The sequence below is a fragment of the Tympanuchus pallidicinctus genome, unplaced genomic scaffold, assembly GCF_026119805.1.
Source record: "Tympanuchus pallidicinctus isolate F22 unplaced genomic scaffold, pur_lepc_1.0 scaffold1, whole genome shotgun sequence".
NCBI lineage: Eukaryota > Metazoa > Chordata > Aves > Galliformes > Phasianidae > Tympanuchus > Tympanuchus pallidicinctus.
The window spans coordinates 25,494,985-25,512,181 of NW_026294618.1; the positions used below are offsets into that span (position 1 = coordinate 25,494,985).

At 36.1% G+C, this 17,197-nt stretch overlaps 1 long non-coding RNA gene across 1 annotated transcript; it reads right to left on the reverse strand.

Annotated features, from left to right (window-relative positions):
• Positions 1-2,668: 2,668 nt before the first annotated feature.
• Positions 2,669-16,988, reverse strand: LOC128089469 (uncharacterized). Its single transcript, XR_008210517.1, has 5 exons — positions 16,934-16,988; positions 13,474-13,598; positions 11,953-12,077; positions 4,533-4,776; positions 2,669-2,916 (listed from the first exon to the last, which is right to left on the reverse strand). It is a non-coding gene; the product is annotated as an uncharacterized LOC128089469 (long non-coding RNA).
• Between the last annotated feature and the right edge of the window lie 209 nt (positions 16,989-17,197).

Sequence of the window (17,197 nt, forward strand, 5' to 3'; positions counted from 1 at the left end):
ACCTGGGGAAGTGCATTAGTACAGGTTAGGGGCTGACCTGCTGGAGAGGAGCACTGCAGAGAAGGACATGTGTAGAAGACCTTGACAGAAAGCAGACTAATCCTAGCCATCATGGTCAAAAAAGCCAATAGTATTTTGGGATGTATTAAAACAGCATGGCCAGCAGGTCAAGGAGTAGATCCCATATACTCCGCCTCAGTGAGGTCACATCTGGAATACTGTGTCCAGTTCTGGTCTCTCCAGTTCAAAAAAGACAGGAATCACTTAGAAAGAGTCCAGCAGAGGGTGACAGAGATGATTAACATTGTCCAGAAGAGGGCCATGAAGAAGATTAGAGGGCTAGAGCACCTCCCCTACAAGAGCTGGTTCAGCCTGGAGAAGAGAAAGCTCTGAGGAGACCTTATATCAGCCTTCCAGTACTTGAAGAGGGCCTACAGGAAAGCTGAGGAGGAATTCGTTTTAAACTGGAAGGGGGTAGATAGATTTAGACTAGCTTTTAGGAAGAAATTCTTTACTGGGAGGCTGATGAGACACGGAACAGGTTGCCCAGTGAGGTTATGGATGCCCCCTCCCTCCATCTTAAGCCTGCATTATTCAATAGATTTCAAACTTCTGTGTTGATTCATATATTGACCAACTGGTAATACACAACGAAGAAGACCTGCTTGGACAACTTGGCCTCATGAGCATAAGCGTGTTTCTGACAGAAAGAATTTTATCTGTTTACTTATGTATGCACATCGGCAATGGAATTTACATGGACAAACACTCACAGGGAAAGAAAAATCTTCTTCTGAAACCTCTTTACACATTCATAGCCGATAATACATTTTAATTTTTCTAAGTGATTTTAATTAATTAAATAATACACCCCTCTATGTTTTTTTTTTTCTCCTTTCTCCTAAATAAAGCCTCAAGCAAGGAAAGCCAAAATACTGAATATCACAGAATCACAGAATCACAGAACCGTAGGGGTTGGAATGGACCTCCAGAGATCATCGAGTCCAACCCCCCTGCCAAAGCAGGTTCCCTACAGCAGGTCGCACAGGTAGGCATCCAGGCAGGTCTTGAACATCTCCAGAGAAGGAGACTCCACCACCTCCCTGGGCAGCCTGTTCCAGTGCTCCGTCACCTCACTGTAAAGAAGTTCTTGCGCACATTCGTGCGGAACTTCCTATGCTGCAGTTTCCGGCCGTTTCCCCTTGTCCTGTCTCCACTCACCACTGAAAAGAGTCCGGCCTCGCCATTCTGCCCCCCCCCCCCCCCCCACCTTAGATATTTATAGACCTGGATCAGGTCCCCTCTCAGTCTTCTTTTCTCAAGGCTGAACAGACCCAGTTCATCCAGCCTTTCCTCATAGGAGAGATGCTCCAGGCCCTTCACCATCTTTGTGGCCCTCCACTGGACTCTTTCCAAGAGATCCCTGTCTTTTTTGTACTGGGGAGCCCAGAACTGACGCAGTACTCCAGATGAGGCCTCACCAGGGCAGAGTAGAGGGGGAGGATCAAAAGCCTCTCTTTCTATTGATTAGTATTCATTTTGTATTAAGTATTTTTATAAAGGAACAGTATTAAAAAAATAGTGCAAACTAATCAGTATTACCTCATATTTAATTCTAGAACTCATAGTTTTTCATATGTTCTTTTAAATATGACCTTATTTTTAAGGTGTTATTTTAACTCTTATTTTTAAGAGTTTTAAGGTGTCATATCCATTGAACGAGCTGCTCCGTTCAAGTGCCATGTAACTGTGATGGATACTTTTACCTTGGTTTAAAAGCGCTCCATCACTTCAAAAAGTTGTCTGAATAGATAAAAGAAACTCAAGAATGGACATTAATGTTAGTGAAGGCCTGAAACTGAGCCCACTGCAGATATGTGGTCAAGTCTTGATAAAAGTGTTTACTCACATACGAAATTCCTTAACATGAACGACAGTGTCTGCTCAGTTCATGCACTGCAGAACAGTGTTGCTAATATCTTGTAAGGGGAACTTAAAACAGGATGGCTTGTGAAAGATCAATACTTTGTTACTAATATTTTATGAATTTATATTTGCAGACACTTTGTACAGATAAAACTGAGTAACATTACCTGTCACTACAAAATACTGGGAATTAAACTTTTTTAGGATATTCAACCAGTAAGTCTATAACTGAGGTTTCTATAGGCAGTAGATAGAAATTGAGTATATGATTCTTGTGAAGATAAAAGCAGCAGAGACAGTCTTATCAGTGTGTGTATTTTCTGCAGTGGGATACGAGGATGAATTTCTATGAACTCCACTGATGATGTTATTCTGCTTGATGAAGAAAATAAATACCCAGAAGTAATAGCAGTAGCTCCCATTAGTGCATACCAGCTGTTTAATATTTCTGAGTACACCTAAAATGCCTCATAAAATGGAGACTGTTTGCTGTGCAGAATTTGATCTGGGAATACATCAAAGAGTTTTATTCCAGTCAAAGAATATGTTGCTCATATCCGGCTTAATTCACTTAAAGAATCAGTAGACTGTGATTTAATGTTTGCAAGTCTGGCTGATGGATGAAAAGTAATAGCTAGATATTAACTAGGAAGATATGTTTGCATTTGAGTTTCATGAATAACTAACGAAGTAAGGAGAGATTTCTGTTTTTAAATAAATATCTTAGTAGGCAAATCAGAAATTATTGAAGGACTTTGCAATCTTTATTGCTCTTCTGATCCTGAAAAGACATCTGATAATTCTTCAGGATTCATTTTGCAACAACCAAGAGAGAACTGACGGCACACTTGTAGAAGTAGTAAACCGTTATCCATGGGAGACCAATGACTCGCTATTTAATTCTTCTGAAGTATCTGGAATGTTACTAATTACTGAAGTTGTGTCTCCAGCAGACAAAGGAACAGCCTGGTGCTGCTCTAGCAATTAAAGCTGTGTAAGAGAAACAGAAAGTGTGATAAATGAATTAAATGAATAATGATAAATGAATATCATAAATATACTGGGAAAGAAGTACTGTCTTATATCTGTGAAAGTATTTGGTAGCCACATGTGATACAGCTGTGATATTAGTCTTTGTTTTTACTGGGCTGAACAGCAAAACAACGCGTGAAGAGGTAACATCGGTTGATTTTTCTATCTTAAACACAGTTTAACTCTGAAGTGATACTTAGTCTTTCTATTTTGTAGTTTAACTTAGCCAGACTGGTAATCAGAAGTATCCCTCAGCTAAAAGTGTGTGCTTTTTTAGATACATATTGGTAAACATGTTAAGAAAGAAGAAGAGAAGGAGATGGGAAGGAAAAGGGAAGGGAGGAAAAAAATGAACGCCCAAGCAGATTGATTGTGCAGCATATTACGTGACCACTAGAACCTCATGCAGTCTTACCAAGGTATTATATAGCAAATACAACTCTGTAAATCATATTTTTAATAAAAGCATAGAAATGGTTTTAGTGACCTCAAGAGCTGAGTAAATGCAAACCCTCCCATTATTCATATTTTATATGAGGGCCAGCACCAGAACAAATGGTGCACCTCAGAGCAGAAGTATTAAATTTTCTAAATCCATTGCTCCTGTGAATCAATATAAAATGAATGAATTACACATCTTATCCGTTGAGAACACCAGCACAGTAGATGACATGGTATTCTGGGAGAGGTACAGATGCAACTGCATTTAGTAACTGTATTTTTTGTCAGCCTCATTACCTACATCAAGAAGGAATATTACCTATTAATTAGACAAAACAAACAACTTTTAAGGTATACCTTCAAAAAGACTAGTCTGTACAGAAATCAAATACTCAGTTAAACTTATAAAAATAAAAACAGAAATCCTGGCTTACTTATACAAGTAAATACTTTGAAAGATTTTATATTAAATAATTCTGAAAAAAAAAGGATAAGGACAAAGACATGCGTGCTGTGTGACAATGAAGATGCAATCTTCAAAGTAAACTGTTACAACTGGTGTTTACTTAAGATATTTTTAAAAAGTAAAAATAGGGACAATTTTGGGATTCCCCAAAAATCACACTAGAAACTGTCAGAATAGCAGAGGCTCATTCCTGACATTTTTAGTGCAAAACTATCTAGATGTACAGAAAAATAAGCACTCAGAAAATATGTGAACTTGAAAAGGAAAAACAAAGTCCCCAGAAAGTAAAGTAAAGTATTCCAGAAGAAAGAAGGGAAGATTGGCATTAGGGTCAGAAAAAGCTGAGCATTATATGAGGCACATGAAATTTTACTCTTTAAGAAAGCAAACAGAAAACCAATCTAAGAGCAAGTGCACTTTTCCTTGTTGGGTACGCAAGATGTTGGAGAAAAATGTTCACAAGAGAAAAAGCAATTTTCCAATTATGTATAAACGTGTAATTAAGAAAGGACAATGGATTAAATTACAAGAACAAAGAATAGTATAGGAAGCAAAAAACAACATGCTGAAGAATAAAATAAAATAGAATATTCTTACCATGTAAACAAAAGCACAAACAGGGAAAAAAACTTGATATAAACATGACTCCAAAGCACAGTTTTCTTACCTTGGGCCACCTCTTCTGTATGAAAATCAGGAATACCATGTTTAGACCAAAGTTCCATAGATACTGCTAATGCTGCTGGAAGGTCATTATCTAAAATTTCAGTAGGAAATTCAGCCATTTCTGTTTTCTTACTTTGGAGGATAGTAGGTAAACAGGTGATATTGTTTATTCCATCAACGCAAAGAAACCCACTGGAGCAGGATTGTATAAGGCAATCATTGTAATTAAGCTCACAGCTTCGTCCCTGAAAGAGAATTTTTAAAAAGCCATTTTTGAAGTCAATTTGCATTTCATAGTCATGCTAGTTCAAATTATTGCTTTCTTTTGATTCTAAATTGTTGTTTGCTTATATTAAAATGTTCACATTTTCAAAAGCAAATCTAATCAACTGGAAAATACTGCTCAAGTAATTTAATAGCATAGTTGTACATTTAAATTTTTAGCTAAATGGTATTTTTTATTCCCACTCAGTACTACAAATTATCCATAAAAGTTGTTTCCCCACAAATGTGTATTTGTAAAGTATCAAAGATACTGGTCTTGCCAATTAAAATAATCATCTTTATATAAAGGTGCAACCTCAATTTAAGAAGTTAGTATATAGTTATACAGAGAACTGTACTGACTTAGCTGTCTGAAAACCTACGAATCGCTGATTGTCAAATCAAAGATATGTTTTCTTTTGTATTTCATTAGTTGTTGCCAGTTAACAAATCTTCATACAGCACCATTTTAATATATTTGGTTTGTAGTTTACTCTTTGAAAAATACAAGTGTAGCAGCAGTTTTAAATTGGAGCTTTAATTTTATCGAGGATAACAATTCATGGGAAGTCTGAAATATTCTTTCTAATAATACATTAAAAATTTCACTGCAATAATTATGTGAATTAAATGCACTATTGAGGTGTGAAATAAGTATACACTGAATCCAGCCTATGTTCGTTTTATCTTCACTTCTGCTGTAATGAACTAGTGGGCTACACAATGAGAGAGCTGACTTTGTTAACGTAGATGGATCTCCTGCATTTGGATAGGTATTTAAAATATGTATAACATCATCCCTGAAAGGCAAGCATCTCTGATGTTATATAATCTGACACATAATCAACCCCGTATGCTACATTTTCCAATAACTGATGGCATTGATGGTTGGGCTTGTCAATAATTTTATCATCATCATTTCTAGCTACATTAAAGAATAATAGAATCACTAAAGTTGGAAAGGACGTCTAAGATCATCAAAGTCCATCCATCAACCCAACACCACCATTCCCACTAACCATATCCTTAAGTGCCACATCTGCACATTGCTTGAACACCTCCAGGGATGGTGATTCCTCCACCTTCATGAGCATCCTGTTCAGAGAATAATTTTTTCCTAATATCCAATCTGAACCTCCCCTGGTGTAACTTGAGGCCATTACATTGAGGCATAGGGGAAGAAAATTTTGAAGAAAGAATCATGCCATAGGCCAGCAGAACAGAGAAAGCAGCAACCTTCTTTCCATAAATAGGGGGGGGAGGGGGAAGAGGAAAAGTAACCAAAGTTTTACATCATCTGCTGCCTCTTCTCTGCTGCCTTAAACAGCTGTTGACAGAGGGAGCCTTGGGCAGCAATGTCAATAAACTTCAGAAAGCACCAAACCACTGGTGGTTAGATATAAAAAGTATCCTTCCAACATCTTTTGGATGCAATTCCTACTTTCAAAATGGAGAATGTCAGGTAGGGGAAGATTTTTCCCCTTTTTTGAAATAAAGGAGTAAGCCTGATCTTCTCAGACCTTCTGCTCAGTCATCTGAGTTTCCTGCCTTCACTTAATAGATGTCATAAGAAGCCTGGAAAATCATGACAAGCTGAAAACAGAATTTTTTGGAAGTTGGAGCAATATATAAAACATTTTATATTTCTACAGTTTACTTTGCACTCTCTAGAACACTAGCAAAAGAGGTAAAAAACTAACATCATCCTTGCAACTACAAAAAAAAAAAAAAAAAAAAAAAAAAAAAAAGAAAAAGAAAAAACCTGTGAAACTGCCTAACTAGAATCACAAATGTTTTAACAATGAAGTATTATTATGTTAGCCTCAGAAACAAAATTCTCAGCCACACTGATGCATTGAATAAATATGCTCTTTGAATATAAACTGCTGAAGCCTGATATCCTGTGAAGAGTGTGTAACATGCTTAAAATCTAAGAGATGCAAATTCCAATTGAAGCTTCTCCCAGAACTGGGGCATATCTCAAATCTCAAGCAGCATTCAATAAGCATGTGCTGATTGAACACTTTCCCTTACATGAGATGGATACGAGTTTTCTCTTGTCCATCTGGTCTGATTTTTTTCAAAGAGCTTGAAACACTTCTGAGATTTCTACCAACATTTGTTTATGATAAGAGGAAACAGCAGGGCACACAAAAGGCAGGAATAGGGACTATGAAACTCACATTTTTTTAGAAGGATGTCAGTTCAACATTTGAAGTGGAAGAGGTTTTAGCAGAGTGTTTTAAACTGATTTAGATGCATTCATGTTTGCTTCAATCAAGTACTCGATTTATTTTGGCAGGAAGGTGAGCTGACTGGTAAATTCACAGCATCTTATAAAATCTCTGGCTATATCAGTCTTTTAAAACATGAAGGAACAGCAGGCCAATTTATATCTTAGACATCTGTATAAAAATATTTCTTCCTCACTCTATTCTAATTCCATACATAGTGCAAATGATCAGTTAGTTATGTGAATAAGATTTCTGCCTAATAATCTTTCTTACTGCTGTAAAACTTGCACTTCATTCTGACTTTCATTTTGACAAATTAGTGTACTTTTATTATTACAACATGCAATAGTGAGCAGTATTTTATTATGATTTTATGACTTGTGAAAACGAAGCAGATGTGCATAAACTCCTCTGTGCATGAAGGGTATATTGAATTGTCACAGATAAATTTCATAGCATTGAAAGGGACTGTAAATGCTTTAGTTAAACAATTTCCAGAAGGAAAATGCTGCAGATTTATATTTAAAAGTAGGTATGCTTCCATAGATCCTTCCATTTAAAAAGTAAATATTTATCCCATACATTACTGATAATGTTCTTATTCCCAAACTTTCTGAGAAAATTCATGATCCATACTTTATGATACATACTTCAGATAACATTGCATATATAGACTACAGAAGATGTATTTAACATACACGTTAGCTTGAATTGAATAATGACTCCTTAGGGAATTCCACTGTATCTACTTCATATTGACTAATAGTTAAGAACCAGAATCTACTGGGGGCCTACCAAATATTCATACTGAGATGTTTAGACCCCAAGTGTCTTTGGTTTTCAAACTGAAGATAGGCACATTGCACCTTTTACTATTTTTGCATTTCTCTATTGTGCAATTGAGAATTGTGCAATTCCCGAAGCACAGTGGAATCTATGGACTTAAGATGGAACAGTGGTTAACAGAATAAAAGTAAAGAAATCTTAAATTCCAGCTACCTTAGAAATTTGTAACTTCTTTCTTCTTTACAAGTTTGTTCATATTACATAGGTAATGCTCGAGCTACATAGTAATAGAAGAATGGTCTCCAGAGTTTAGACAAAATATCTACCTAGTCCCACCTTCAGCAAGCTCATAAGGAATATAGGAGGAAAAATACATGAAGAAAACAAGAAGATTTTATATCTGATAAAGCCAAAAATGCCATTGCATTTTCTAGCAATGAGTAATTCAGAGAATCCCTAAGCCAGGGTAACATTTAGAAGAGTAATTTGAAAAAAGATGAACCTATCCTTGTTTTTTGACTTATTTCTACTTTTTTTCTCGACAGTGCAATGAAACATGGACTTGTACCAATGCATTTTGCATTATTTTCTCATGAAGATCTGAGTATTTTCCAAATAAAAATACAGTATTTCTCAAATTATATATTCTCCATCCTGACCTTGTTTTCAAAGCCAACCTGCTTTTGAAGACAATCACAACAGAAGTTGCTATGAACTACAGGGAAGTATCAACTATCTCCATAGTACTATGCAAAAAAGCTCCCTACGAAATTTGTATTCCTTCTTTCACTAGATCATCAGTAAATTTAGTCAGACTGTATGCACTAGTACATGATTTATGGTAAAATACAAGTTTAAAAAAACTACAGATAGTCAGTCACTGCAAATGAGAGAAATTCCTGGCAACTGGAAGAATGCATATGACTCTCCCATCTTCGAGACTGGCAAGAAGGAACATCCAGGGAATTACAGGCCAGTCAGCCTCACCTCAGTTTCTGGGCAGCTGATGTTCTAAGTACTCCTAGAAACCATTTTCAGAGGCAAGTGTCCATGCCTATAGCAGGGGGGTTGGAACTAGATCATCTTAAAGGTCCCCATCAAAACTAATCATTCTATGATTCTATGATTTTATGATTTCTGTGCAGAGAAAGGACAAACATGAGCATGATTAGAAATGGTCAACAATGAGCTATGAACAGGAAATTGTGCTTTTACCAACTTAATAGCTTTTTATGACAAGACAACTGGCTTTGCAGATGAGGGGAGAGCAGTGAACGTTTTCTATTCCAAGGTTAGTAAAGCTTTCAGCGCTTTCTCCCATTATATTATTACAGACAAGCCAGTAAAAAAGGGATTAAAAGAATGGATGGCAAAATTTGCTAAAAGCTGACTGAACTATCAGGCTGAAAGGCCTCTTGCTAGGAATCAGCAGTGCAAAGTCAAGCTGAAGGCCAGTCGCTAACATTGTACCCTGGAGACTAGTATCACCCTAGAGGTGTAAGTTTCCATGTGACACACAATCAAGGAGGAATGGTTGATAAGTCAGATGAGTCTACTTCTATTACATGGACCTCAAGAGGCTGAAGAAATATGAGATCTCGGGAAACTCAAGAATGAGAAATGCAAAGCTCTGCACCTGGGATAGAAAAGCTCCATTCACCAGTATGTGCTGGAGGCTGACACACTAGAAAGCAGCTTTTGTCTTGGTGGATGACAAAAATGAACACAGTCCAACAATAAGCACCTCTACCAAAGAAGATCAACAACAATGGCAGCACTGGGTGAGTCAAACACTGCCATTAAGTAAAGAAATGATGCCCTCCCTCTACGCAGTAATGGTGAGGCCACACCTAGAGTACTGTGTCCACTTTTGGGCTTCCTAGTACAAGAGAGATATGAAGGTACTGGAGAGAGGCAAGCAAAGAGCCAAAAAAGATCATTACAAGTCAGAACACCTTCCATATAGCAGAGGCTGAGAGAACTGATGCTTGTTCAGCCTGGAAAAGAGAATGCTCATGGTTGGGGATCACATCAGTGCTTACTGATGTGATAATGTGATATTATTTATTACTGAGAATCTAATCAACCTGTCACTAATACTTCTGCAATCTGCTACTGCATCCTCTTCCATACCACTCACTGGTTTAGTTCCCTCAGCTCAAGGTCAGCTCTGGTATGGTGCAGCTGTGAAACTTTGGATTGGAAAGCTGTGAAAAGAGCTAAAATGTGAGAAAGACATGAGAGATGTCTCACTTTCATGATCTCAGAAGCTTCATTTACACTCAGATATTTGTCACTGACCCTTAATCTAAACATAAACGAAAATTGTAGCTTACTGTGAAGGCAAAGTCTACTATAGCAAACCTAGCACTTAGTTGATCACGACCTTGCTACATTCACATCCTGGCTTAACCTCAGGCTTGCCTTATGACCATGCTCAGCCCTTGAACTTTCTGAATGAACGTGGTTACCATCATCACTAGACTTACTCTGCTTTCCTTGTTCAGGTACTGTGGGACTCCAGTCCCTGTCTGTAAGGACATAGACCACACCTGCTTCTCTGCTCCTTGGCTTCAGCTTTGCCTTCTCTTATGGAGAAGCCCAGTCAACACTTGTACTCTTAGACATGTACTTGGATATTCAGCTACAATGGGAGAGAATGTGCATAAGGGACAAAGATGAATACTTTGCCTGAGAAGAACTGAGGATTGACAGAAGTTTTTCCCACTTTTTTTTCTTTTTTGCTCTATTATATGGTTTGTTTTTCTCTCACTGATTTTAAACAAATTTCTGCTTTGGGAGAAAACCCTACAACTTTATTAAGTCCAAAAATTTCTTTCTTTCTTCACTTGTTTGCACAGAATTTGTGAAGGTAAATAGGAGTCCTATTCACAGCAATTTTTTCCTTCTGTTTTACAGTCTTCAATACAGCAATCAAATAATGAATAGAAATTAAAATTAGCATAATTCATAGAATCATAGAATGGCCTGAGTTAAAAAGAACCACCAAATGATCATATAGTTTCAACCTCGTGCTATGTGCATGGTCACCAAACACTAGACCAGGCTGCCCAGAATCATATCCAGCCTGGCCTTGAATGCCTCCAGGGGCATCCACAACCTCCTTGGGCAACCTGTACCAGTGTGTCACCACCCTCTAAGCGAAAAACTTCCTCTTAATATCTAACCTAAACCTCTCCTGTCCTATTACTATCTACCCTATCACTATCCACCCTTGCAAACAGCTATTCCCCTTCCTGTTCATACATTCCCTTCAAGTTCCCTTGGAAGGCCACAGTGAGGTCTCTCTGAAGCCTTCTCTTTTCCAAGCTAAACAAGCCCAGTTCTCTCAACCTTTCTTCACAGGAGACGTGCTCCAGCCCTCTGATCATCCTTAGTGTCATAATTTATAAAGAAAATCAATTAATAGTATCAAAGTTAGAGTTGTAGAGGTAAAAAATAATTAAAGTTTTTTTAGGTAAAAGATCATATACTCCTTACTGTCCTTGTTACTAACCCCAAAATATTAAATTATACTAATAATTTAAACTTGAAATGTAATAAGGTGAATTACAAGCTCAAATTGTAGATATCTACTGCACATCTCCAATAGCATTAAGAAAAAGCATAAAGTGGCAGAGACAGAGTGAAAATTTCAATCTTAGATAAATAACCTAACACATCAAACCATCGTCAGAGGATTCTTTTGAGATGTTAAGTAGAGAAAATAAAACACAGGACTAAAGCCCACAGGGATAAGCATTCAAAGAAATTGATTTACTTTCAGGGAACTCATTTTCAAAACATAAATCTGTAGGACAGTCTGAAATATGACTAATCTTAATACATATGTAAAAATATTAATGTATTTTGATGACTGATAAAGCCACTACATACAATAAGTCTTTTTTACTTTTTGTGAATATGGTTCTCTGTGGTATATGGTTCTCTGGAATGTTAGAGTTAATAAAATGAGTAAACAAAATAAAGACCAACACTGCAAAATATTGAATTTTTCTGCAAGGCCAGGTTTTATCTAAGTGAGGATAAAGTGGAAAGGGATTACATACAGCATTTTCTGTGCAACAACAAATAGTCAGGTTAAGTAAAGGAGAAGAAAGAATGTTAGCAGCTCACCACAAATCCTGGCTTGCAAAAACAGGAATAACCAAAACTGGGGTCACTCTGAACACAGATGCCATGTATACAGGGGTTGGATGTGCACTCATCAACATCTAACTCGCAATGCAAGCCTTCCCATCCTGCCAAGAAAAAGACACAAATAAAAGAACACTAAAATCTAGAACCATCAATCAAACATAAAGCTATGAGCAACTATAATTAATCCTCACATCTATTTATACAGTATATGGGAGATAGTACAATGAAATATCTTTGAACTGTGGTTTCCCCAAGTAGAGGGGAAAAAAAAAAAAAAGCAGTAAAAAGTCAGAACCCAAACAATAAAGACGTTACATTCATACTCTACTGAAAATCTCTTGGGGAAATGAATATTTGCTGATATTTATTTCCATAGAGACATAGGTAAACAAATGAATAAAACTTGGATATATTCTTGATTAACTGAATTAACTGACTTCACAGGTTTCCCTTCACCTACAGAATTATCTGTATTGTTAGCTCTCTTGTGTCTATGAATAGTCAAGGGTAAAATGTTCCCTGAAACTTCTAATATCTTCTCAGATTTGCAGAGTGCAAACCAAGCCACTTTTTTTTTTTTTTTTTTTTTTTTTTTCCCCTGAAATTTAAACTGAAAGTGTATGGAAATACCTATTTTAATTTTTTATCTTTCTAACCTGCTAAATTTGTGCATAATCATCATACTGAGGAAAGAAAAGTGGAGGTATAGACAGATTACAGCAGTTAACAGTACATAAAAGAAAGGAAAATGTTTAAGAGAGAAACTGTATTGTGTAGAAACAGAAGTTACAGCCCTTAGCTGGTAAGCAATTTTTGAAAGTCTGTATTCAAATATACTTACATTATCAGTAGCTTAAAAAAATATTTTTTTTGAATTTGTTAATTTCTTGTGTTTGAAGCAAAATAATGATAAAAAATACATCTTAGCTTTTAAGTAATTTGTATTAGTGAACAGTTATGAAAAAACGTGTATACTACGAAAGACAGGTTATAACTCAGACTCTGAAGATCAGAAGGGACTGTTGTGATCACGAATTCTGGCCCTCTATATGTCAAAGACCAGAAATTTTTCACTCAGTGGTTCATGTATCAAGAATGCAGCATCTTTAGAGATTACTGATTGTCTCTTAGACACAAAAAACATTTAAAAAATAAAATATTGATAAATAAATAAATAAAAAGTTTCATCTCAGTGTAAGTTTATTCCTAAAAGTAATGCAGTCCTAGTAAGCCAAAGATATATTGCCTTATAAATGAGATATAGTCCTGAAAAGATTAAATCTGAGACTGCAGGACAATGTGGGCTAACTGTGACATACTTCCCTAAATTGCTGTTTAATTTGATCTATGGAAGCACAAGAAAACAGCTGCATTCCACCCAGCAGATGTAAGCACGACAGTATGTGGAATAAGAATAAGAATACTGAAGTTAAAATTTTCAAAAATTTTCATCAGTCAGATGAAATTTTAACCAGCTCCCCGTCAAATGTTGGTTACCTTTCTGACACTGACAGGTGTACCCACTGACATGATCTTCACAGGTTGAACCATGTAGACAGGGTGATGAATTACACTCATTAACTTCTATTTCACAAAACTGTCCAGAAAATCCAGCAAGACACCTGAAGAAAACAGCACAATGTGTTATACTATGCATAGTCAATTGTATAAAATGTATTTATGCAAAAACATTTCATCTAATCCGTGCACATTAACAAAACACAATGTCATGTATTCCTTTCCAACTTAAGGGGCATTTCACTGAAAACCATAGAGATGGATTAATGATGGCAAAAATCATCCACAAATTTTGTATTTGAACTGTAGTACCTGGATGATGATCAAACCCAACTGCAACTGCAGTTTGCTGCTTCTAACATGGTTCTTATCATGGTCTGGGGAGTCTGTTTGCCTAATAATATAGTTTATTTAGTAAACCAGCTGCAGTTTTTCTTTGGAAAAGTGCTTGTTGAGAAATGTTACACTATCAAATATAGCTACACCATAAAAGTCAACCTTTGGGGACCATGTTTTTTATTATCATTCTAATCATCAAATATCAGTCAACTTAAAGCAACTTTTTCTGTACTTTTCTTGTTGTAAATCCCATGATCATTAACACCAAATAAGATCCATAACATAATATAGTTCAACATTAATATAAACAATTCATAATATACTTCAACATATTATAACTTTACAATTGACCAAACACGCTAGCAATATCTCTAATGAAACTCAGAAATCTTGCTAATCTCTTCAATGAAAATGATTGTGTAAATATACCCTTGCATACATAGTCCACAGCTGTGCAGAATCAAATGCATTCTGCAGAGCCCCAAAATGGTGTTTACAACATTTAATCTGTTGAGATGTGTTTTAATACGGATACATTTCACACAAGGTAATGTATTCAAAATCTAATGTTACCAGCTGGGTGGCATACATCTTGCACGTCTCCCTGTCTATAATGAAGAACATAAAACTTTATGCCCCACTTACAGGAAGATGAGTACATCAACAAATTGCCTTTGAGTAAATGTCACTTACACCTCAAGATACCATACACTGTGTGAATACAAAATACATCATTAGAATGAAATATCTGCAGTGTTTACCTTAGCTTTCCAGATCTTAATGCAAAAGAGAAGTGAGCTGGATCACATAACAGGTAGATGTAACAGTTCAAGAAGACTGATAGCATTATTTATTGGTAATTATATTTTGATTTCTTCCTTGACTATTGAAACATTTTTTCACCTTATATGGAATACATTCCAGATGATGGTAATTTGGAATCTATCAAGACGATGAAAGTAGAACAGATTTTCCAAAGCCCATACCACCCACAGAATACAGTGATGTTACACTGTTTGGAAAATGTACAAACTGAAGCGTATGCTACTATATTGCAAGTAACTAATCATAGAATCACCAAGATTGGTAAAGACCTCCAAAATCATCCTGTCCAATCATCTACCTATCATCAGTATTTCCTACTAAACCACATCCCTCAGTACAACATCTAAACATTTCTTGAAAACCTCGAAGGATGACAAATTAATCATCTCCTTGGACAGCCCGTTCCAGTGCCTAACAACTCTTCTGGAGAATAAGTTTTTTTCTAACATCCAACCTGAATCTCCCCTGCCACAACTTGAGGCCATTCCCTCTAGTCCTATTGCTAGTGACACAGGAGAAGAAGCAGACCCCTACCTTGCCACAATCTCCCTCCAGGTAGTTTTAGAGAGAGATAAGGTCTCCCCTGAGCCTTCTCTTCTCCAGAATAAACAACCCCAGTTCCTTCAGCCACTCCTTGTGAGAGTTGTGCTCCAGACCCCTCACCGGCTTTGTTGCCCTTCTCTGGACACGCTCCAGGACCTCAATGTCTTTCTTGTAGTGAGGGGCCCAAAACTGAACACAGTACATAGGTGCGGCCTCACCTGTGCTGAGTACAGAGGGATGATCAGTTCCTTGCTTCTGCTGGCAACACTATTTCTGATACAAAATTACAACAATTACAATATGTGAAAAAAGTGATGAGAAGTGATGAGAAAAGTGATGAATAAGTCTTAGTGTGTGAGACATAGAGTGACCTGTATGGCATTTCTGCTACAAAATTTAAAACAAAATCTAATAAAATATAGTTTGGACTTTTATATAATTGCCAAACATCAGAATCTAATTTGGAACTGGATTCATCCTACCTAGCTTTCTTTATCTAACTGTTGTAATCACAGAATTCTTCCTCAATGGAGCAGAGAACACATAGGATGTTACTTCTCACTGAAAGTTTAAATTATTTTCTGTGTATACCTTTGTCTTTCCTTTGACTATACAACATTATTAAGCAGCTTCTTCTCCAAGATTTGGGAAGGAGAATCAGCACAATGAATGCCAATAAGATAATGCAAATAACATTCTGTTGGCAAATAACAGAAAAAATGACAACTAAACAAGGGATATCTGGGGCAGTTTAAACACATTTAATGTTAAAACCTTGTACTCTGGTATGCTTGAAGGCATCTTACTTTAGAAAAATAAAATAAAAAAGCAGTTTAAACAAACTGGAAGAACTACAAACTTGTAACTCCAGACAGAATGCCTATGAGTAGTGAGAAGGCTTGCTTCCAAGCACAGAATAAAAGATTAAAGGTCTTTTTCAGAAATATCCATTTGGAAGCTTTAAATGGACACTTTTTTATATGCCATGTATACTCTTGCTATGAATTGCTATCAATTTGCATGTACTTGCAAGAATGTACTCCCTTTCCTACGTTAGGTATTATTCAACATAAAGAATACTTAATTTGTTTCTGTTTGTTTTGTTAATACTACAATACCACGATGTTGTTTGCTGGTGTTCAGATAGCATAACTGTATATAAATGATATGATTTTCCTGACTGCAGAGGCAGGCACTCTATTAAGTGAACAATTATGAAATCACTAACAGTAAGCATGCTACTGATAACTATTTGCAATTCATAAAACATCATCTTAATGTCAGCAGCTTTCCTAAACTACTTTGTTAAAATTACAACAAATCTTATTGAGGGTATTAATGAAGTTAATGATTCTTAAGAGATGACAAGAACTTCAGTCATTTCTGAAATTTTTGTTTGCCTGCACTTTCCCTCATTCCTCCTCCTTGTATTTATATATATGTTCTTCCCCTCCACATGGGCCCTTCCCATAACTGATTTCTTTTTGAGGATTAGGAGAGACAGAAACAAAAGAAAGTAAATTAAAAAGACTTCAAAATTTTAAGTAGATACAGAAAATAGTTCTTGTGCTATAAGTGGCATTAAACCCAATCAAAAACTTTGGAATAAATTTGCACAAGGGATACAGCCATTCTGCAAATGAAACACAGGTATTTAGATAGCTTTCATATCAAGGTTTGACCACTTCAGATAGTGTCTACTGATTAAAATTTAATAAAAAACAATTTATACCTTTATAAAGAAATGCATATCCAGGTTTAGTAGCAAATAATTCCTAGAGTTTATCTGATGAAGATAGAGAACACACTGTGAAGGCTGAGCTTTTAAATTTACAAAGGTATCAACATAAAATCAATAGTTCCATAGTGAAAGGCAGCAGAAAAATACTGCTAATTTTCTGTAAAAAAATCCAAACAACGTTTTCAGAATTTAATTTCGACCAGTTAGTGAAGATTATGGCAAGTATATTCATTCTATCATTTCTCAGAATAACAG